This window comes from Medicago sativa, chromosome 1 (assembly GCF_051527215.1).
Source record: "Medicago sativa cultivar Bolivia chromosome 1, Bolivia_mono, whole genome shotgun sequence".
Classification (NCBI taxonomy): Eukaryota; Viridiplantae; Streptophyta; class Magnoliopsida; order Fabales; family Fabaceae; genus Medicago; species Medicago sativa.
Window position 1 is genome coordinate 40,301,191 of NC_140749.1, and position 23,056 is coordinate 40,324,246.

The 23,056-nt window shown below is 32.4% G+C and overlaps 1 non-coding gene and 3 pseudogenes across 2 annotated transcripts; 3 read left to right on the plus strand and 1 right to left on the minus strand.

Moving 5' to 3' along the window:
- The first annotated feature begins 1,281 nt into the window (after positions 1–1,281).
- On the plus strand, positions 1,282–6,986 carry LOC146954921 (putative disease resistance protein At4g11170; annotated as a pseudogene). The gene is made up of 5 exons (XR_015015556.1): positions 1,282–1,479; positions 2,433–2,997; positions 3,302–4,382; positions 4,499–4,801; positions 4,895–6,986. The product of XR_015015556.1 is annotated as a putative disease resistance protein At4g11170 (transcript).
- Positions 6,987–9,741: 2,755 nt separating this feature from the next.
- Positions 9,742–11,401, plus strand: LOC146954922 (uncharacterized; annotated as a pseudogene).
- A 4,418-nt stretch (positions 11,402–15,819) lies between these two features.
- LOC146954923 (uncharacterized) lies at positions 15,820–17,473 on the plus strand (annotated as a pseudogene).
- Positions 17,474–22,488: 5,015 nt separating this feature from the next.
- TRNAF-GAA (transfer RNA phenylalanine (anticodon GAA)) lies at positions 22,489–22,561 on the minus strand. The gene has a single exon. It is a non-coding gene; the product is annotated as a tRNA-Phe (tRNA).
- Positions 22,562–23,056: the final 495 nt, after the last annotated feature.

Genomic DNA, 23,056 nt, shown 5'->3' on the forward strand with positions numbered 1-23,056 from the left:
ATTTCCATGCCACTCATCCATATCGATCTATGTCATCAAGTGCATTGATATGGTGGTCGTCGGGGTTCCGTCACGTTATACGTCAGTGACGACAGCCGCGGCGGTCCCATTATTAATGTATGAGGTGGACCAGATTGTAAAGTTGAAATCTAAAGATAAATAACATTCAGTTGCTCGCCTAAAGAATTCTGATATAATTATTAAGATATGTAGCCCAAGTGGGAGATTGTTGGAATATTTTATTATTTTATTATATTCCAATATTATTATGTGTGCAAATATCGTAATAATAATTATATTAGCTATTTATCAATTTGGAGCCTTAATTGATTAGTGATCAAATTAAGTAATAAGGCTTATTAGATTTCTATTTAGAGTATTAATTAATTAATTAATGGATATGGACTCAATATGGGTGGATGTCTGGATGGCCCATTAACGGAATAATGGGAAACCCTAATGTCCATCCAATATAAAAGAGGCTATGGTCCCCAATATAGCGTACACGGCAATACTCTCTCTTCTCCCCATCTTAAGAGAACTTGAGACATAAAGGTACCGGTTGAGTGTTGATGTTGATGTTTGTTTCAGATCACCTCCTCTCTTTGTTTATCGCTGTTATTGAGAGGGCTGCCATCAAAAGCTTCATCCAGGTATTCCTGATACCTAATTCTTAATATCCTTGATAAATCAAACATGTCGTAATCCGATCATAATCATGTTCAATGTTTTGTTTGTTTCCGCTTTTGATTCATAATTGTTGAACATGTTTTATGAATTCTGTTTTTATTAAGACCTAAATTTCTAACAATTTGTACAACTATTTTCTTACAACTTTTGGGACAACCCTCTCTCTCATACACTCATTATTATTTTGCTTTCTCTCTCTATTGCTTTGATTTTTGTGTTAAGACATACATTTCTTTCTACTCCCTCCGTTTCAAAATACATGTCCAATTTTTGCAATGTGCACTATTCACTTGACTTACTTTGACCATACTTTTTAACTAATGTATAAATACCAATATTAACATGTAAGATGTTGTTTGATTTGTCTTGACAAATATTTTCAAAATATTAAATTTTTATAATTTTTTACTTTAGATAATTAAAGATATTAACAGTCAAAATTGTACATTGGCATATGTGAAGTGGTTGACTTGGACATATATTTTAAAATGGAGGGAGTATATTTTTAGTTGTCCCCTAATTGTAAAGTGGTTGTTCAAATAAGATACCTCTTGTTGAAATGAGTTCCCTAAATCCTCCTCCGGCCTGCAACTCATTTGCTTTGTGTAGTCGGGCGATGCATTCAATGCTATGAGCTTGCTACAAAAAAAGTCATTTACTTTTAAATAACGCGTCTTCTCTTATCCACACTCTCAATTATTGAGTTGTACAAATTGAAGAAGCTCACTTATTCACATTGGATAGATCTTCAAAGCTCTGATCCAAACAAAATTTCAACGACTCTCTCAGGTTTGTTTCGCCAATTCAATTCTCCTGCAGTTATTTTAATTTAATTCCTTTTATGACTTATGATCACAACGTTACATTTAATTTTTTCCCTTCAAATAATCAATTTCAATTATTCACCCTTCAATGAGCTCTTTTTTGCATGAACAATAAGCTAGCTTACAACAATCAATTTTGCTACGCTACTTCAAGTAACTTATAACTTATCATTTTTTTATCTCAATTTTATTCTTGTAATTTTAATTGGAAAAAAAATATGTATTAATTAAAAATATTGGTGCAACTGGTAAAATTGTTGTCATGTGACTGAAAGGTCACGGGTTCAAGTCCTGGAAACAGTCTCTTGTGTAAAAACAGGGTAAGGCTGCGTACAATACACTGAAAAATGGTGTGACCCCTTCCCGGACCCTGCGTATGCGGGAGCTTTAGTGCACAGGGTTGCCCTTTATCTTATATTTATCCAACATCTCACATTCAATTGCTAGCTTATAAACTATATGTTATAAGCTCATATGCGGTGAACTATCAGCTATTTTTTAACAAACTGAGCCTTAAATTTCATATTAAATTATAAGTAACAGTACTTAAAGGCCTGTGCAAAGAATACTATGAGCTTGTTACTTATATCTTATTTTTCATGTTGAACTGAGTAAGAGACTTTTCTGATCCCAAATAACCCTCCGAACACGTCAATCCTTCAAATTAAGGAGACAGTAGGTTCAACATAATTAAGTTGGCTCTACTTTATTTTTTATGAAACACGGACACACACGACAGTAACACATCGACACAAGTAATAACTTGAAAACATTGCATAATTGAATGTATTCATGTCCGTTGAACACGGTCACGTGTCAGACAAGGCTTTGATCACAGTCATGGGTGCTACAGAGTTTATTTTCAATTCTTCTTGATATATAGTAATTCATAGATAACCTATTGGCATACTTCATCAGAAATCTGTTGACTTGACAAAGAATCGAAGTCAACTCACAACTGGACTTGCTTGCTTATTGGTGTTTAGATGGCTTCTTCTTCATTATCTTTTGGTGCTTCTCATTCAAACTCAAAGCAGCATCATGTTTTTCTCAACTTTAGAGGGGAAGATACTCGATACAATTTTACAAGCCATCTATATGCTGCCTTGTGTGGAAAAAAGATCCAAACATTCATGGATGATGAGGAAATTGAGAGAGGAGATAACATCTCACCAACGCTTTTATCAGCTATTGAAATCTCGAAGATCTGCGTAATAATTTTCTCGCAGGATTATGCGTCTTCTTCATGGTGTTTGGATGAACTTGCGAAGATCATTGAATGCAGTGAGAAGAAAAAACTTGTTGTCATACCTGTTTTCTATCACATTGATCCATCTCATGTAAGACACCAGAGGGGAACCTAGGGAGATGCATTTGCCAAACACGAGGATCGTTTCAGGGACAATCTAACCAAGGTACACATGTGGAGAACTGCCCTGCACAAAGCTGCAAACTTAGCAGGATGGGTTTCCGAGAAAAATAGGTAAAGTTGGTAAATATGTTGTAAAATAACTGTTTTTATATTTTTTTTTTTTTTATAGATATATTGAAATCTTAGTTATTAGTAATTTAGTATATTCATTGAGAACTATTTTTGAGAGATTAGCTAATTAAAAAAAAACCTTTTGAAAGAAAACAATAGATTTGGAATAATATTTGTTTTGATTTCTTGCCCCATTTGTGAGTTTTGTAATATGCTATATGGTTGATGTATAATCTATCAAAGAAATTATGATCTTTTGATTCTCATGTGTCTATTAATTTTGCAAATTTTCTTTTTCATCTAGGTCCGAGGCTGTCGTAATTAAAGAAATTGTTGAAGATATATTGGACAAGTTGAAATGTATGATCCCACATGTTCAAAAGAAAGGACTTGTTGGAATTTCTCGACACATTGCGCATGTGGAATCAATGTTATGCTCTGGGTCAGCTGATGTGCATATTATTGGTATTTGGGGTATGGGTGGTATAGGCAAGACAACCATTGCAGATGCTGTGTTTGCAAAAGTCTCATATCAATACGAAGGATGCTACTTTGCTGCCAATGTCAGGGAAAAATGGGGAAATCGGATAAAGTTGCGGAATGAAGTTCTGGCGGATGTGTTAGGGGACCAAAGCATCAATATTAGCACCCCTACTATGAGTTCCGCCTTTGCTGTAGAAAGACTTAAATGTAAAAAGGTCCTCGTCGTTCTTGATGACGTGAGTTTATCAGAACAAATAGAATATCTTGTTGGAGGGAGAGATTGGTTTGGACCTGGTAGTCGAATCATAGTGACCACCCGAAACAAAGAAGTGTTTAACAGTGGAGTTGATGAAGTATACCAAGTGACAGTATTGAATTCTCGTGAAGCACTTGAGCTTTTTAGCTTGAATGCCTTTCAACAAGACTGTCCGTTGATTGAATACCAACACTTGTCAGAAAGGGCAGTGGATTATGCTAAGGGCATTCCTCTAGCTCTTAAAGTTCTGGGTTCACATCTTCGCTCCAAACGACCAAAAGAATGGGAGAGTGCATTGGAAAAGCTGAAGAAATATCCAAAAGCTGAAATTTATGATGTGTTGAGATTGAGTTATGAAGGATTGGACCCTGAAGAGCAGAAGATATTTTTAGATATTGACTGCTGTTTGAAAGGACAAACAAAAAGCCAAATAACAAGTATATTAGATGCATGTGATTTTTCTACTGAAATTGGGATGAGAAGCCTTGAAGACAAGTCTCTTGTAACTGTTTCTAAAAACAACACAGTACAGATGCATGATTTGATACAAGAAATGGGACGTTTTGTAGAATCTGAGAAAAAGCCTGGAGAAAGGAAACGGTTGTGGAATCCTAAAGAAATTTATGATGTCTTCAAGCATAACAGGGTAGGGTTCAAATTTCTTAGTCTGCACCACATTTCTAAATATGTCCAACGCATTAGTAAATTAATCTGTCAATCATGTTTAATACTTTAAATTTGTTTACTCCTTTTATTTTCCAGGGTATTGAAAGTATTGAGTGTGTTGTGTTGGACATGTCTCAAATCAAAGAGTTGACATTAAGCCCTCAAACATTTCAGAGAACGCACAGGCTCAGAGTTTTGATATTTTATATACCCTCCGGTGATACGAGAAGAATCAATGTGCATATTTCCAGAGGTCTCGATTGCATGCCTCTCGAAATATGTTATTTCAGATGGGACTGTTTTCCATTGAAATCCTTGCCACCACAGTTTTGTGCGCAGAAGCTTGTCGAGCTTGATATAAAACATAGCCGAATTGGAAAGCTCTGGGATGGAGTACAGGTATTTTGTGGAAACTTGTTAACTTCATAGACTTAAAGAACTGATAAAAAAATCTACAACTTGTGAAATAAGTTTTGGTTTCTTATAATACAGGATCTTGTGAATTTGAAGTCATTATGCCTAAGTGGTTGCAAGAACTTGGTTGAGCTCTCAGATTTGTCTTTGGCCTCGAAACTTGAGAAAGTACATCTTGACGATTGTGCGAGCTTGTTGAATGTTCCTTCATACATTTTGTCACTTGATAGTCTGCTTGCACTAAATTTGAGAGGCTGTAAACAGCTCTGTTACATTGAAAGTGAGAAGCAATCTAGATCTCTTCGATGGCTTAATTTGAGAGGGTGCTCAAGACTTGTAAGGTATTCAGTTTTTTCACAGGAACTGGAGTACTTGAACTTGGATTTCACGGCAATTGAAGAACTTCCTCACAACCTCGACCTCTTACCAAAGTTAAAAAAACTATCATTAAGAGGAAGTAATATTGAGATATTGCCTGCTAGCATACAACATCTCTCCTTGTTGAGAGCTCTTGATGTAAGTAACTGCAGGAGGCTTCGTTCCTTGCCCAAACTCCCATTATTGCTACAAGACTTCAATGCAAGCAATTGCATATCCCTAGAAACAGTATCAAATTTAGGGATCACAATGTTTCAAGATTCTTTTGGTAAGCTAAACAAGAGAACATTGCTGACACAGATTCACAAGGAAGAACAAATGTCTATTCTTCATCGTGACTATTTGGGTAGATTTGAGTTTCATAATTGCATAAAGTTGGATCAGATTGCACGCATGACTGTTATGGAGGAGGCACTAATTAGAATTCAGCTAGCAGCTTACTTGTCATCAAAGAATCAAGTGTTTTATGATCCTTATTGTCAAGCTGATGAAGTTTCAAAGAATTTTGACCGTGAGGATTTTCTATATGTATCCCGGCCCTTTTATAGTATTTTACTGGGAAATAAAGTGCCAGATTGGTTCCTGCATAAAGAAACAAACTCCTTGTTCATCACTATTGAATTTTCTGAACGATGGAATTTATTGTGCAGATGCCGGGGGTTTGCCTTCTGCCTTGTTCTTGGAGCATCCGAATAAAACAAGAAGAACATTCGTCGTACTGGTCTTATTGCAGGGTGTAGATACAATTTTGGAGGCGAATATAAAGGAACATCCATTATGAAGTCTTCTTATAGTGATGCTAAGTCAGACCAGGTATGGCTTTGGTATGACCAAATTTTAGAAGTTGCAGATATTTCAGGGACATTACCATGGAAGGTCTACTTTGAGTTTTTTGTTCGGTCGGGTTGTTCAGGGTCTATAGTGAAACAGTGTGGAATTCAACCATTGTATGCTCCATTCGACATCATGGAAAGCTCAAATGAAGAAGTTAATAGAGAAGTTAAGATGCCTTACCATGAGCTTGAATACAGAAAAGATCCAAGAAATTACGGGCTTCTTCGCCACTATGCTCATCCTCCTGATGGCCTTGGATTTCCATCAAAACAACAAAGGATTTCTGGGCGTCATGATGGACATATTATGAAACCTATTCCATCTACTTACTGTGCCGAGAATGTTCATAATATTGAAATGGAACACAATCATGCTGAAGTATTTGTTAATTTTGGTCTTGATCGTAGTGGTTACCACCAACCACGCGATCTGCAGTGTTTAGCCCAAATGCTTCTGGATAACTATTGTTACTATGGTAAACTTGTAGACAATATCGACATCTTTTCATCCCTATGGGGATTGTGGCTAAGTGATTGCAATGTTGAGAGCTTTCCTTCTAGAATTGCAAACCTTTCAAGGCTGCAATACCTTTCAATAAGAAACTGCAAGAGCCTTGGGTCTCTGTCCAAACTTCCACCATCCCTTCAATATTTGTTTGTTTCTGGATGCACATCTCTGAAGACGGTTGAATTTGCTGAGGAATACGTCATGGAAGTTGATTTTATGTCTCCCAATGGAAAGATAACTAGGGTCACCGAATTTGAAAAAGTGTCAAGAATACAAGTTACTGACCCAAGAGCAAATGTCAGGATCTGGACCATGCAAAAGTTTGCGTCTTCGATGGTCATTACGTTCAGTGTTCTTTCTTTAGAATCATTGAATGTTGAGAGACGTGTCTGCTGTACAATAGAAGTTACCGTCAAGGAGTTGGTATAAATTGGGTCTTCGACGACCATTATGTTCAATGTTGCTTAGACACTATTTGAATTAGTTCCTCTAATCCAAATTTCAATTATAAATTCTTCTAATACATCCAATATATAATGGAATTGTTAACGGATTGGATCCAATCCATGCAAAACTTTTCTAAAATCCAAAGGATTATTTTATTTTATCTATACTATCTATTAAAATCAATGTATCATGTTTTTACATTTTTGCCCCTAGGAGGGGCAATTTGGTAATTCCACATTTCATGGATTTTGATTGTTGCCACCTCATCATGCCATGAATTTCCATTTTTGCCCCTCATCATTTTTTTTAATTATTTTCTAATTTTTATATTTTAATAACTTTTAACTATTTTTCAATTTTTATATTTTTAACAATTTTTTCTCCCAAATTCAGTTACTTCTACATTGCCGTTGTCGGAGATTAAGGTATCGTTTGACCCGGTTTTTTTCCAACTTCTTTACATTTTTAAGGAGAAGTTAGGCCAAACGCAATATCAATTAAGTACTTACTAAAAAAATACTTTTTTTGAATGCATAAAATTGAATGGAATGAACTTTGGCCAAAAGTTGTTGAATGTTACTTTAAAAAACTACTTCTCGACAATTTATTTCACAAGCACCTCTTTTCAACTCACGCTGGGAACTTTTCTTTTATTTTTTTAATATTATATTTCAATATGTTTTTTTCTTTCATTTAACTTTATTTTATTTTATTTTATTGAACCGTTCCATTTAATTTTTTAAGGAAGTTCCATTTAATTTTATTATCTTTTTTCAAAGGAATTTTATTATCTTTTTTCAAAGGAATACCAAATAATTTTATTTCTTCAACCTCGCAAATATACACACACACATTAGCGTTTAGAGTCATATTTTATGTGTATCTGTTTTTTTGTTACGCTAATGCGTATAATTTTTTTTTTGCATTGCATAATGCATATGATTATTTTTATAAAATTTTGATTTTAATTTGAAGTAAAATTGTAGATGTCTTTTCTTCAAGAAAAGTATAGATGCCTAAAAAAATTATACTTATATATATATATATATATATATATATATATATATATATATATATATATATATATTGTAACAAACTATGCATATCTTTTTCTTATTCAAAAAAACTAAACATATCTTTTTCCATGACACCAACAATGTAACAAATATAATATCATATAATATAAATTCTTATGTTTTTCAAAGACACCAAAAATATGATATTCTTATAACGAAATTTGTTACAGAGTATAATTGAAATAGAAAAAACCAACTATTTTGATATTATTTATGTTATTATTTTAGACTCCTTAAATTGTTTCTCCTATTCAAATATTTAACAAGTCATTTATATGATGATACAAATTTGTATTCATGTTACACAAAATAACGTTATTGAGTAAATATAGTATTTGTAAAAAAAATATCTTTTATTTTTTAACATTTTTAGCCTTCAAAAAAATATTTTAAACATTTTTTTTATTTATTATGTTAATTCATAATAAATTCAAAGTTTTGTCTTCGTGAGCTTAACTCAGTTGATTGGACCAATGCATAAATAAATGCCAAGTCCAGGGTTCGAACCCCGGACACCATAAAAAAATAAAAAAATTCACAGTTTGTACAATATTTTGCCAAACAACATTTAACTTAAAAATAGCTTTAAAACTAAAAAAACAAAGAAACCAAACAACTTTAGCTTCTTTCGTAAAAGCCTTTATTTTAACTTTGTTTTGAAGTAACTTTCAAGTCGTAAAAAACCTTGGCCAAACGGTATCTAAGTTCAGCTGGAAACACTGTTTCACTTTCTTCTTCATAAGAGGTCATTTTCTTCCTTTTTTTCATGGTTCTGAGACCATGCATGACTTGAGTTGACTGATTTTTATGGCTTGAGGGGTTCATTTTTCGACACTGTTCTAGTTTGCCTATTCAAAGTTTTGCATTCAACCTAAAATATTAGACCTTACTTATAAAAAAAATAAATTATAGGGAATATTTTGTCTTGGCTTGGCTGTTTAGGATAGAGAATATTAAGTTCATGTGATTCGAAATGAAAATATGTTTGTTGATGATTATACGATGCGATATCATAACTTATTCCACCTCAATGTTTGTTTTGCTTTGATAAGTAATTTCATATTTTGTGTTTGCAGTAAGAGCAAACAAATGAGCAGGTGATGATGGATAGGGAAATAGCACAAAAGAGGAAAATTTTATATATCTTCTAGATTGGGTAAGTTGAACTTCTTTAAATTCTCTATTTTGGATTTCTTTCAATCTTCTTTAAATTAATATATTGTTTTTGGCATGTACATCAGCTTTGTTCTCTGTGTGCATTGAATTTCATCATGGTTTTAACTTAGCTTTCTAATATTTTTGTATTTGGTAAGTTTCAAGTTTCTATTAACAACCATCATTTGTTGCATTTTTATCTGTCAAACATCTTCATTTGTTAATCCTAGCATGATGTATGTTAAGATTTTTTAAGCTATCATGTTGCCGTTTTAGAGACTTAAAGCAATAAATATGATGTGTACCACTAAATTCATTAGATTGAAACAATATATGGATTGTGGTGAAGAATGTGAGTTTGAAAAAATTGGATTGAAACTATATATGGATTGTGGTGGAGAATGTGAGTTTGATAAATATGTGCATCCTATTGAATTGACCTGTATAATCTTGTTATGGAACTTTCATAGCTTAAATCTCAGGAAGAAATTGGTGTGAAAAATTCATAGGTGTAAGCTTACTTATATGATGGCTACCGGGAAGACATTGGTATCGTTGAGGCTTTCAATAATGCAAATCTCAGAATCGCCAAAAAGCATGTACCTGACTTCAGGTAAATAAATAGGCTATAAACTATATAATCATCATATTGTCATGTCAATGCACTTTATGAGAGCATCTTGGTCATGGTTTCAATGGATATTAATTTCAGTTTCTATGATCGTTCATCTCCAGTTTACACTTAACCGCAATATTTGCCTCCGTCGAAGATGCTTGATGTTGATATCACTGATAGTGTTATCGGGGAAGGATGTGCGATTAAGGTAAATTATTTCCAAATCTGTTCGAAGAATGTGAGATTCATACTTTCTTGACAAAGATGTCAAATATGATTAAGTGGATTTAATTGTGAGAAACTTTAAGTTTTTCTGTTTCCTAGAATTGCAAAATCTTCCATTTAGTGGTCGGGCTGCGGTCTTGCGTTACGTTCAGAAAAACGGAAAAATTCAGCAAATTACATTCAGGAGCTGAAAGAAAGGAAATACATGAAAAACTTGGTAAATGGTTTCTGATACTTGATTCCTGTGGATTTGGTAAAGTCCCTTTAAGCGCATTTATAAAGAATGCAAATTTTTGTTGGATATTTCTTCAGCTGGTACCTCATCTAACTTTTTCTTACCGCTTTAGGTTTAGGATCCATATGAGCCTTAATCTGTCATACTGCATTGGTTTCTTGGACCATGTCAGTACTTGCCAAGGCAATCCTTAGTCCTTTTTGGTCTATAAAAATTAGAACTTATTAAACCACCTTTCACATACATGTACTGTTAGCTAGGTCATTTATGGTCATGCTTGTGGTTGTGCTAACATATATCATGCTTACATATCAAATCATTATATTTACATATCTAAAGTTTGGTATTTGGTGCAGAAAATTCAGGTTTACATTTCTTTGACTTCTTTGCCAATTCAATCCTTAGAAAGGTTCTCTTTGCTATTCAGAAGGGAAAACCATATGCATTTTCTCCTAGAAGACCAGAGTTCTTGATAAATTACAAATCAAGCTTGGAGTTCTTGGCTTATCTAGAAGGTAATAGTCATATCTCCTTTTAGCTAATCTCACTTTTCACCTTGATAAATAGAAATAAAGAAGAAAATGTGGCCTTAATGTGTCAAACAAATTTGTTAATTTAACAGTGTATTTGCTAGATTTATCGATACATGTCTAAGAGTATATATTCACTAATATATGTCATTTAACTCCATGCAAGACTACTGTACGTCCAGATGTGCTGTTGCTAAATTTCGATCTGAAGCAATCTATATCGAGTTCATGAAGCAATGGAATTGGAAACTTAGAGAGTATTTTGCTTTGAGGTGATTCTTATCTTTAAGATGGTCATAACTTTATAAGAATACCTGAATTATTAGTGATATGGATCTCATATCTTCAATTGCCTCAGGTTTCAGGAAATAGCAAGGTCTTTAGATTCTATGTTGACAACATCCAGTCCCCGTTCAAAATTTAGATCATGGCAAAGTAAATTATAAGGACTTAAGGCTAAAATCAAATGTAACTCTGTTGGAGAGTTTGAGATTGCGCTGGAGAGAAAAAAATGGTTGTGTCGTAACTTGCTGGCTGGACAGTTCTTTGTTTTCAACAACAGCTTGGAGAGCTAGGAAGTAACTAAGACTAATTTTCAAGCAAGAAGAAGAACACTATATTAGAAATAAGAAAAATATGATATGAAGTGAAGAAATGATGGGTAGAGTTTTGAGGATTTTAATTTTTCTTTTTGTTTTTCTTTGTTTGAAGAAAGAGTTTACGAATATGGTAATGAGTATTCATTTCATCATTGTCAATTTAGAGATACTTTTATTTTCCTGCTTGACTGCTACTCATTTTGCTCTTCATGAACTCCTATACTCTAGCCTGTATGGTACTTGAATGTATAATACTTTGGACTTACCCTTAACTCTAATCCAAAACTACTTGGAAATGTTGTTTCTTTGGTTCATTTTATGTCATGCGAATGTAATCGTAATTTGCACATCATTGGTTCCTTCTTCGGTTCCAATTAGTTTAATCTTAATTATTATGTTGTTTTCCCGATCTCATGAACAAAATATATGCTATTTTCATTAATCAAGACCTGGTAAAGCTTTGATAAATATTTCTAATGTTTGTGCAATATTCCTTAATTTGCTCATTTTTCCTTTGAAACAATTTTTTACAAAATACGTTTTTCAACCCGTACGAAGTCACGGGTTTGTAACTAGTTTTTTATGAAATCCATTGAATCAATTTTATTTAATATAAGTTAACTGTATGCATCTTTTAGGTTTATGAAATGAATAGTGATATATTTTAAGAGTAAGGGTAAAAATGAAAGAGTTCATCAAACTTCAGTACATTCTCTTTGGAATACAGGGTTCTTGCTTCAAGGACATAAATTCGACTTCCTTTTTGTCTTGCTTCTTCTGCTAACCATTTTTGCTCAATGCAACAAAAAGAGAATGAATAGTTAAAAACTATCCAAGACATACCAATCTAAATTAAGATTTTCACTTAATGCATATTGTTATATAAAATGACCGGGATTGCACCAACAAAAAAAAAAAAAAACAGGATTAAATTTATAACACATTTTCTTATTTAAAAACTAATAATTATAGCACATTTTCTAAAAGATGCATAAATTTTAATTGTTGAATAGTAATATTTTAATAAGAAAATCTCTTGTAATTTTTCCCCTCCTCACACCACAACCAACTTTTCTTCATTTCATATCTGTAGTTTTTCTCCTCCACTTTGTAATTTTTTTTTCCTTTATTTTTTCTCTCCCTCTTCTACTTTTCCCGACACAAAACCTATCGGAACGTGTTCCGCCCAGGGAACCGTTCTCCAACCTGGCTTCCAGATCACTCTCCTCCAATGGAGTAAATATTAAGAACACGTTTTTGCATTTTAAGAACAATGTGGAACATAGTGATAAAGATGCTCTAAAAGCATGATAATAGTAAAATTATGGGATAATTTTTCATTTTTAAAACACTCTTATCCATGGAGAATAATATCACATCACAGACTTGTGGATATCTATTAAAATCAATGTATCATGTTTTTACATTTTTGCCCCTAGGAGGGGCAATTTGGTAATTCCATATTTCATGGATTTTGATTGTTTTTTTTTGAAAAAATCAAAATGGAAATATATTAACATCGGCGCTGGAAACTCCTCAGCACAAGGTGTACTAAAGATCCAACCCGGTAAAACAAACTGTCACAATGTTTAATTACACATAAAAGTCAATCAATACCCAGACAATGTAAAGGGTTCGACCACCATCTTTGAGAACCGTACACAAAAGTGGTTTTATTGGCTTTAAGCCACCACAACGAATGAAATTTGACTTTATCTAAAAGCTGCTCAATAGGTGTTTCAGTGTTTTTGAACAATCTGTTGTTTCGTTCATTCCACACCAACCAAACACACAGAAGCCATAATAATTGTAAAAATGAGCGGTGAGACTTTGAGTAACCTGTATAATGAATAAATTGGTTAAAATGGTCACTGACATTGTCAGTATCTACACCTGTCACACCAATCCACGATCGAATATGCTGCCAGAGAGAACCAAAAACATGGCAATGTAACATGGATTTTGATTGTTGCCGCCTCATCATGCCATGAATTTCCATTTTTGCCCCTCATCAAATTTTTTAATTATTTTCTAATTTTTATATTTTAATAACTTTTAACTATTTTTCAATTTTTATATTTTTAACAATTTTTTCTCCCAAATTCAGTTACTTCTACATTGCCGTTGTCGGAGATTAAGGTATCGTTTGACCCGGTTTTTTTCCAACTTCTTTACATTTTTAAGGAGAAGTTAGGCCAAACGCAATATCAATTAAGTACTTACTAAAAAAATACTTTTTTTGAATGCATAAAATTGAATGGAATGAACTTTGGCCAAAAGTTGTTGAATGTTACTTTAAAAAACTACTTCTCGACAATTTATTTCACAAGCACCTCTTTTCAACTCACCCTGGTAACTTTTCTTTTATTTTTTTAATATTATATTTCAATATGTTTTTTTTCTTTCATTTAACTTTATTTTATTTTATTTTATTGAACCGTTCCATTTAATTTTTTAAGGAAGTTCCATTTAATTTTATTATCTTTTTTCAAAGGAATTTTATTATCTTTTTTCAAAGGAATACCAAATAATTTTATTTCTTCAACCTCGCAAATATACACACACACATTAGCGTTTAGAGTCATATTTTATGTGTATCTGTTTTTTTGTTACGCTAATGCGTATAGTTTTTTTTTGGCATTGCATAATGCATATGATTATTTTTATAAAATTTTGATTTTAATTTGAAGTAAAATTGTAGATGTCTTTTCTTCAAGAAAAGTATAGATGCCTAAAAAAATTATACTTATATATATATATATATATATATATATATATATTGTAACAAACTATGCATATCTTTTTCTTATTCAAAAAAACTAAATATATCTTTTTCCATGACACCAACAATGTAACAAATATAATATCATATAATATAAATTCTTATGTTTTTCAAAGACACCAAAAATATGATATTCTTATAACGAAATTTGTTACAGAGTATAATTGAAATAGAAAAAACCAACTATTTTGATATTATTTATGTTATTATTTTAGACTCCTTAAATTGTTTCTCCTATTCAAATATTTAACAAGTCATTTATATGATGATACAAATTTGTATTCATGTTACACAAAATAACGTTATTGAGTAAATATAGTATTTGTAAAAAAAATATCTTTTATTTTTTAACATTTTTAGCCTTCAAAAAAATATTTTAAACATTTTTTTATTTATTATGTTAATTCATAATAAATTCAAAGTTTTGTCTTCGTGAGCTTAACTCAGTTGATTGGACCAATGCATAAATACATGCCAAGTCCGGGGTTCGAACCCCGGACACCATAAAAAAATAAAAAAAATTCATAGTTTGTACAATATTTTGCCAAACAACATTTAACTTAAAAATAGCTTTAAAACTAAAAAAACAAAGAAACCAAACAACTTTAGCTTCTTTCGTAAAAGCCTTTATTTTAACTTTGTTTTGAAGTAACTTTCAAGTCGTAAAAAACCTTGGCCAAACGGTATCTAAGTTCAGCTGGAAACACTGTTTCACTTTCTTCTTCATAAGAGGTCATTTTCTTCCTTTTTTCATGGTTCATTTTTCGACACTGTTCTAGTTTGCCTATTCAAAGTTTTGCATTCAACCTAAAATATTAGACCTTACTTATAAAAAAAATAAATTATAGGGAATATTTTGTCTTGGCTTGGCTGTTTAGGATAGAGAATATTAAGTTCATGTGATTCGAAATGTTAATATGTTTGTTGATGATTATACGATGCGATATCATAACTTATTCCACCTCAATGTTTGTTTTGCTTTGATAAGTAATTTCATATTTTGTGTTTGCAGTAAGAGCAAACAAATGAGCAGGTGATGATGGATAGGGAAATAGCACAAAAGAGGAAAATTTTATATATCTTCTAGATTGTGTAAGTTGAACTTCTTTAAATTCTCTATTTTGGATTTCTTTCAATCTTCTTTAAATTAATATATTGTTTTTGGCATGTACATCAGCTTTGTTCTCTGTGTGCATTGAATTTCATCATGGTCTTAACTTAGCTTTCTAATATTTTTGTATTTGGTAAGTTTCAAGTTTCTATTAACAACCATCATTTGTTGCATTTTTATCTGTCAAACATCTTCATTTGTTAATCCTAGCATGATGTATGTTAAGATTTTTTAAGCTATCATGTTGCCGTTTTAGAGACTTAAAGCAATAAATATGATGTGTACCACTAAATTCATTAGATTGAAACAATATATGGATTGTGGTGAAGAATGTGAGTTTGAAAAAATTGGATTGAAACTATATATGGATTTTGGTGGAGAATGTGAGTTTGATAAATATGTGCATCCTATTGAATTGACCTGTATAATCTTGCTATGGAACTTCCATAGCTTAAATCTCAGGAAGAAATTGGTGTGAAAAATTCATAGGTGTAAGCTTACTTATATGATGGCTACCGGGAAGACATTGGTATCGTTGAGGCTTTCAATAATGCAAATCTCAGAATCGCCAAAAAGCATGTACCTGACTTCAGGTAAATAAATAGGCTATAAACTATATAATCATCATATTGTCATGTCAATGCACTTTATGAGAGCATCTTGGTCGTGGTTTCAATGGATATTAATTTCAGTTTCTATGATCGTTCATCTCCAGTTTACACTTAACCGCGATATTTGCCTCCGTCGAAGATGCTTGATGTTGATATCACTGATAGTGTTATCGGGGAAGGATGTGCGATTAAGGTAAATTATTTCCAAATCTGTTCGAAGAATGTGAGATTCATACTTTTCTTTACAAAGATGTCAAATATGATTAAGTGGATTTAATTGTGAGAAACTTTAAGTTTTTCTGTTTCCTAGAATTGCAAAATCTTCCATTTAGTGGTCGGGCTGCGGTCCTGCGTTACGTTCAGAAAAACGGAAAAATTCAGCAAATTACATTCAGGAGCTGAAAGAAAGGAAATACATGAAAAACTTGATAAATGGTTTCTGATACTTGATTCCTGTGGATTTGGTAAAGTCCCTTTAAGCGCATTTATAAAGAATGCAAATTTTTGTTGGATATTTCTTCAGCTGGTACCTCATCTAACTTTTTCTTACCACTTTAGGTTTAGGATCCATATGAGCCTTAATCTGTCATACTGCATTGGTTTCTTGGACCATGTCAGTACTTGCCGAGGCAATCCTTAGTCCTTTTTGGTCTATAAAAATTAGAACTTATTAAACCACCTTTCACATACATGTACTGTTAGCTAGGTCATTTATGGTCATGCTTGTGGTTGTGCTAACATATATCATGCTTACATATCAAATCATTATATTTACATATATTTGGTGCAGAAAATTCAGGTTTACATTTCTTTGACTTCTTTGCCAATTCAATCCTTAGAAAGGTTCTCTTTGCTATTCAGAAGGGAAAACCATATGCATTTTCTCCTAGAAGACCAGAGTTCTTGATAAATTACAAATCAAGCTTGGAGTTCTTGGCTTATCTAGAAGGTAATAGTCATATCTCCTTTTAGCTAATCTCACTTTTCACCTTGATAAATAGAAATAAAGAAGAAAATGTGGCCCTAATGTGTCAAACAAATTTGTTAATTTAACAGTGTATTTGCTAGATTTATCGATACATGTCTAAGAGTATATATTCACTAATACATGTCATTTAATTCCATGCAAGACTACTGTACGTCCAGATCTGCTGTTGCTAAATTTCGATCTGAAGCAATCTATATCGAGTTCATGAAGCAATGGAATTGAAAACTTAGAGAGTATTTTGCTTTGAGGTGATTCTTATCTTTAAGATGGTCATAACTTTATAAGAATACCTGAATTATTAGTGATATGGATCTCATATCTTCAATTGCCTCAGGTTTCAGGAAATAGCAAGGTCTTTAGATTCTATGTTGACAACATCCAGTCCTGTCCCCGTTCAAAATTTAGATCATGGCAAAGTAAATTATAAGGACTTAAGGCTAAAATCAAATGTAACTCTGTTGGAGAGTTTGATATTGTGCTGGAGAGAAGAAAATGGTTGTGTCGTAACTTGCTGGCTGGACTGTTCTTTGTTTTCAACAACAGCTTGGAGAGCTAGGAAGTAACTAAGACTAATTTTCAAGCAAGAAGAAGAACACTATATTAGAAATAAGAAAAATATGATATGAAGTGAAGAAATGATGGGTAGAGTTTTGAGGATTTTAATTTTTCTTTTTGTTTTTCTTTGTTTGAAGAAAGAGTTTACGAATATGGTAATGAGTATTCATTTCATCATTGTCAATTTAGAGATACTTTTATTTTCCTGCTTGACTGCTACTCATTTTGCTCTTCATGAACTCCTATACTCTAGCCTGTATGGTACTTGAATGTATAATACTTTGGACTTACCCTTAACTCTAATCCAAAACTACTTGGAAATGTTGTTTCTTTGGTTCATTTTATGTCATGCGAATGTAATCGTAATTTGCACATCATTGGTTCCTTCTTCGGTTCCAATTAGTTTAATCTTAATTATTATGTTGTTTTCCCGATCTCATGAACAAAATATATGCTATTTTCATTAATCAAGACCTGGTAAAGCTTTGATAAATATTTCTAATGTTTGTGCAATATTCCTTAATTTGCTCATTTTTCCTTTGAAACAATTTTTTACAAAATACGTTTTTCAACCCGTACGATGTCACGGGTTTGTAACTAGTTTTTTATGAAATCCATTGAATCAATTTTATTTAATATAAGTTAACTGTATGCATCTTTTAGGTTTATGAAATGAATAGTGATATATTTTAAGAGTAAGGGTAAAAATGAAAGAGTTCATCAAACTTCAGTACATTCTCTTTGGAATACAGGGTTCTTGCTTCAAGGACATAAATTCGACTTCCTTTTTGTCTTGCTTCTTCTGCTAACCATTTTTGCTCAATGCGCCTATTGCCACAACTTTAGATATAGGTATTTTGAAAATACGCCTTACCAACCAACAATGGGTAACGATGGCTCTGATGGGCGGTTTTGCTAGAATAGGCAATAATGAGATCACTATTTTAGTAAATGATGCGGAAAAGAGCATTGACATTGATCCACAAGAAGCACAACAAACTCTAAAAATAGCAGAAGCTAACTTGAATAAGGCTGAAGGGAAAAGACAAACAATTGAGGCAAATCTAGCTCTCCGACGAGCTAGGACACGAGTAGAGACTATCCTAGATAGAGGCTATCAATAGGTTCTAGTAACAAGTTGGTCCAGCAAAATAATTCAAAATTGAAAAAAATAGATAGAATAGAAAAAGATAGAAAATTAGAATAAAAAAAGAAAGGGTGAGTAGAAAAACTTATTGGATACCGGAATCAATGGTATCTAATAAGTTCTATCTATACCTTACCTACCATTGGATTTGAACCAATGACTCCTGCCGTATGAAAGCAATACTCTAACCACTGAGTTAAGTAGGTCATTTATCATCCTAAATAAAAAAAAGTACCCATCTATCAGATCAATGGATTATAAATGTTATATTACTTAGAAACAATACCAACGCACTATCAATCAAAGAGATTCGATCATGTAATATTAATCTTGACAAGAATTTATTTATCGAATAAAATAAAATATGTATCAAAAGCACAAGGGCTATAGCTCAGTTGGTAGAGCACCTCGTTTACACACGCGCCAATGTTTTTTTTTCATAGGAGTCCATCATGTAATTAAAAGAGTTGATCTTATTGAGAAATCCATGTCTTACTCCAGGAATAAAATAAGAGAACAATAGCCTGACAAAGGATTTAGACGTCAAATAAAATCCATAATGGATTTGAGATATTGATAAGGTGAATACTTAATCTATTCAATGCTAGGCAAATGAGTCTAGGGACCTCAAAAAAATTCTCTTTTCTTCCTATCTTAGGAACTTTAAGGTGTATGAAGTTTCATTTCCTATTTGATATTTTTATTTAAGTAGGTTGATAGAGAGTCCATTTAACTTTAGTTGATCCAGGCCAAAAGCAGACCTACGTCAGGATAACCTTCTTCTTTGAAAAACTTTGGTAGTGCTCTTAGATTAAAATCTAAAAAAAATAAATCAGAGCACAGGGAGTCATTTCCTTTTTCTTTGTTTAAAGAAAAAAGATGGTAGACTAATTGATATTTCTATCAGTTAATGAAAAAGCCCAATGCAAAAAAAAAAAATGCACGTTGGGTTTTTAAAACAATTCAAATCATTTTGATAATAATAGTTTGATCTGTTTTACCGAGAAGGTCTACGGTTCGAGTCCGTATAGCCCTAATATTGCTACCTATACTACTCAGATTTATAGATAGTATAGATCCACTATCTATAATAGTAGATATATTTGATATAGTACTATATAGTATTTAGTACTATATTATATTAATTATATTCCGTAGTATATGGAATACTAAATACTCCATACTTGTAATATTACTGGTTTAAATATACTATATTTTTAGTTAATTAGTATTATTAAAAATGAATCAATTTCTATTTGAATAGATTAATATTGGATAGAATAATATTTCTATTAGATTAGTATACTCAGATACTAGTATGAATTTGAATACTCAGATACTAGTATGAATTTGATCCGAAATAATGTAAATTTAATAAAATAAAAAGCATTTCTATTTAGTATTTAGATTAGATTAATTTTCATTAATCTAATAATTTGAAAATTGCAATTCAAATCGACTAAGAATTAATAAGAATCCGGTATATTTTTCACATTCATAGGAGTACATTTATGTTTTTGCTTTATGAATATGATATTTTTTGGACATTTCTAATAATATCGATCTTTATTCCTATTTTGGCATTTCTGATTTCTGGAATTTTAGCTCCAATTAGAAAAGGGCCAGAAAAACTTTCTAGTTATGAATCTGGGATAGAACCGATGGGCGATGCTTGGTTACAATTTCAAATCCGTTATTATATGTTTGCTCTAGTTTTTGTTGTTTTTGATGTTGAAACAGTCTTTCTTTACCCATGGGCAATGAGTTTTGATGTATTGGGGGTATCCGTATTTATAGAAGCTTTCATCTTCGTCCTTATCCTAATTGTTGGTTTAGTTTATGCATGGCGGAAGGGAGCATTAGAATGGTCTTAATTCTTGAATATTTAGACAATTAAACAAAACATTGAGACAGTTATGAATTCCATTCAGTTTCCCTTACTTGATCAAAAAACCAAAAATTCAGTTATTTCTACTACATTAAATGATCTTTCAAATTGGTCAAGACTATCCAGTTTATGGCCACTTCTCTATGGTACTAGTTGTTGCTTCATTGAATTTGCTTCATTAATAGGATCACGATTTGACTTTGATCGTTATGGACTGGTACCACGGTCGAGTCCTAGGCAGGCAGACCTTATTTTAACAGCGGGCACCGTAACTATGAAAATGGCTCCTTCTTTAGTTCGATTATATGAGCAAATGCCCGAACCAAAATATGTTATTGCTATGGGAGCCTGTACAATTACAGGAGGGATGTTCAGTACCGATTCTTATAGTACTGTTCGGGGCGTGGATAAGCTAATTCCTGTGGATGTCTATTTGCCAGGCTGTCCACCTAAACCGGAAGCCGTTATAGATGCTATAACAAAACTTCGTAAGAAAATATCTCGAGAAATCTATGAAGATCAAATTTGTTATCAACGAGAGAATAGGTGTTTTACTACGAACCACAAATTTCATCTTGGACGCAGTACTCATACCGGCAATTATAATCAAGGATTATTTTATCAACCATCATCTATTTCAGAGATAACCTCTGACACATTTTTCAAATATAAAAAAGTTAACTATCCTCCGACAAACGAAAAAGTGAATTAAACAGGATCCTTTTGTACAAAATACAATAAGAAATAGCAAACAAGTCAATCTTCAAAAATTTCATTCTAATACCAAACTTATATAAAAAAAAGCAGGAGAAGTAAAAAAAAATGCAGGGTCATTTGTCTGCTTGGCTAGTCAAACACGGAATAGTTCATAGATCTTTGGGTTTTGATTACCAAGGAATAGAGACTTTACAAATAAAGCCCGAGGATTGGCATTCGATTGCTGTTATTTTATATGTATATGGTTACAATTATCTACGTTCCCAATGTGCCTATGATGTAGCACCAGGAGGACTATTAGCTAGTGTCTATCATCTTACGAGAATAGAGTATAGTTTAGATCAACCCGAAGAGGTATGCATAAAAGTATTTGCCCCAAGGCAAAATCCGAGAATTCCTTCTATTTTCTGGGTTTGGAAAAGTGCTGATTTTCAAGAAAGGGAATCTTATGATATGTTAGGAATCTCTTATGATAATCATCTGCGTCTGAAACGTATTTTAATGCCCGAAAGTTGGATAGGATGGCCTTTGCGTAAAGATTATATCGCCCCCAATTTTTATGAAATACAGGATGCTCACTAAATGATAAAAATAAGAAAGTAATCCGCACTTCGACAACCCCAGATAGTCAAGAAATATCTGTATGTACATTTTCTTTTTGTTATAGATTCGATAGAATAATAGAGGTTTCATTCATATCTTAATTATGGATGGGATAAATAACAAAATGGATAAATAAAAAAGACAATAATATAGGGATTCATTGAGATTCTAAAATTGGATGGAACGATACTTAATTTAGGGTGAGCCAATAGGATGAACTGAAAAAGTTCTGTATCATTAACTATTTAAGATGTACGGTAACATCAATTAGATATCCGGCTACGAAAAAGAAAAAGTAGGATCAAATAAAATTAAAAGAAATGGACCGAATTTTTTTATAATGTATCTCAGATAAATTTTGACTATTCTCACCTCTGAACTTCCCTAGATTAAACTTTTTGGCCTTTCAACCAAGTAATTTTACGATATGAATATTGTTAAAATAGTAACATTCTTTTTGGAGCGCAGAAAAAATCGAAACAAAATGGAATCATTCATTTTCAGACTAACTTTCTATACCTAGAATATACATCTATTCATTCTTTAGCTAGAAAGAGTATATCTCCGTACGCCTAGATAAATTATGTATGATGATCAAGACCACTAAAAAATATGTATCTATTCCCAAATTTTAAGAAATTTGGGAATAGATACTCATAGAAATGAATCGCCGGGAACCAGATTTGAACTGGTGACACGAGGATTTTCAGTCCTCTGCTCTACCGGCTGAGCTATCCCGACCATTCTTGACACACCACCCTAATTTTAGGAAATTACTTGAGTCTATGTCAACTAAATAAAAAAAAAATACTTTTTGTTTTGAATTTTAATTAAAAAAAAGGGATATAGGATAAAAAATTAGCGGATTAAATGGGCTTTTGGGGATAGAGGGACTTGAACCCTCACGATTTCTAAAGTCGACGGATTTTCCTCTTACTAAAAATTTCATTGATGTCGGTATTGACATGTAGAATGGGACTCTATCTTTATTCTCGTCTGATTAATCCGTTATTCAAAAGATCCATCAGACTATGGTGGAGTGACTGATTTGATCAATCAATATTATTCTATTGAAAGAGTAAATGTTGTCAACTCCATTTGTTAGAACAGCTTCCATTGAGTCTCTGCACCTATCCTTTTTTGATTTTAACTTTCTGAACTTTTATTTATTTGTTTTCGGAAAGAAGGATTTGGCTCAGGATTGCCCATTTTTAATTCCAGGGTTTCTCTGAATTT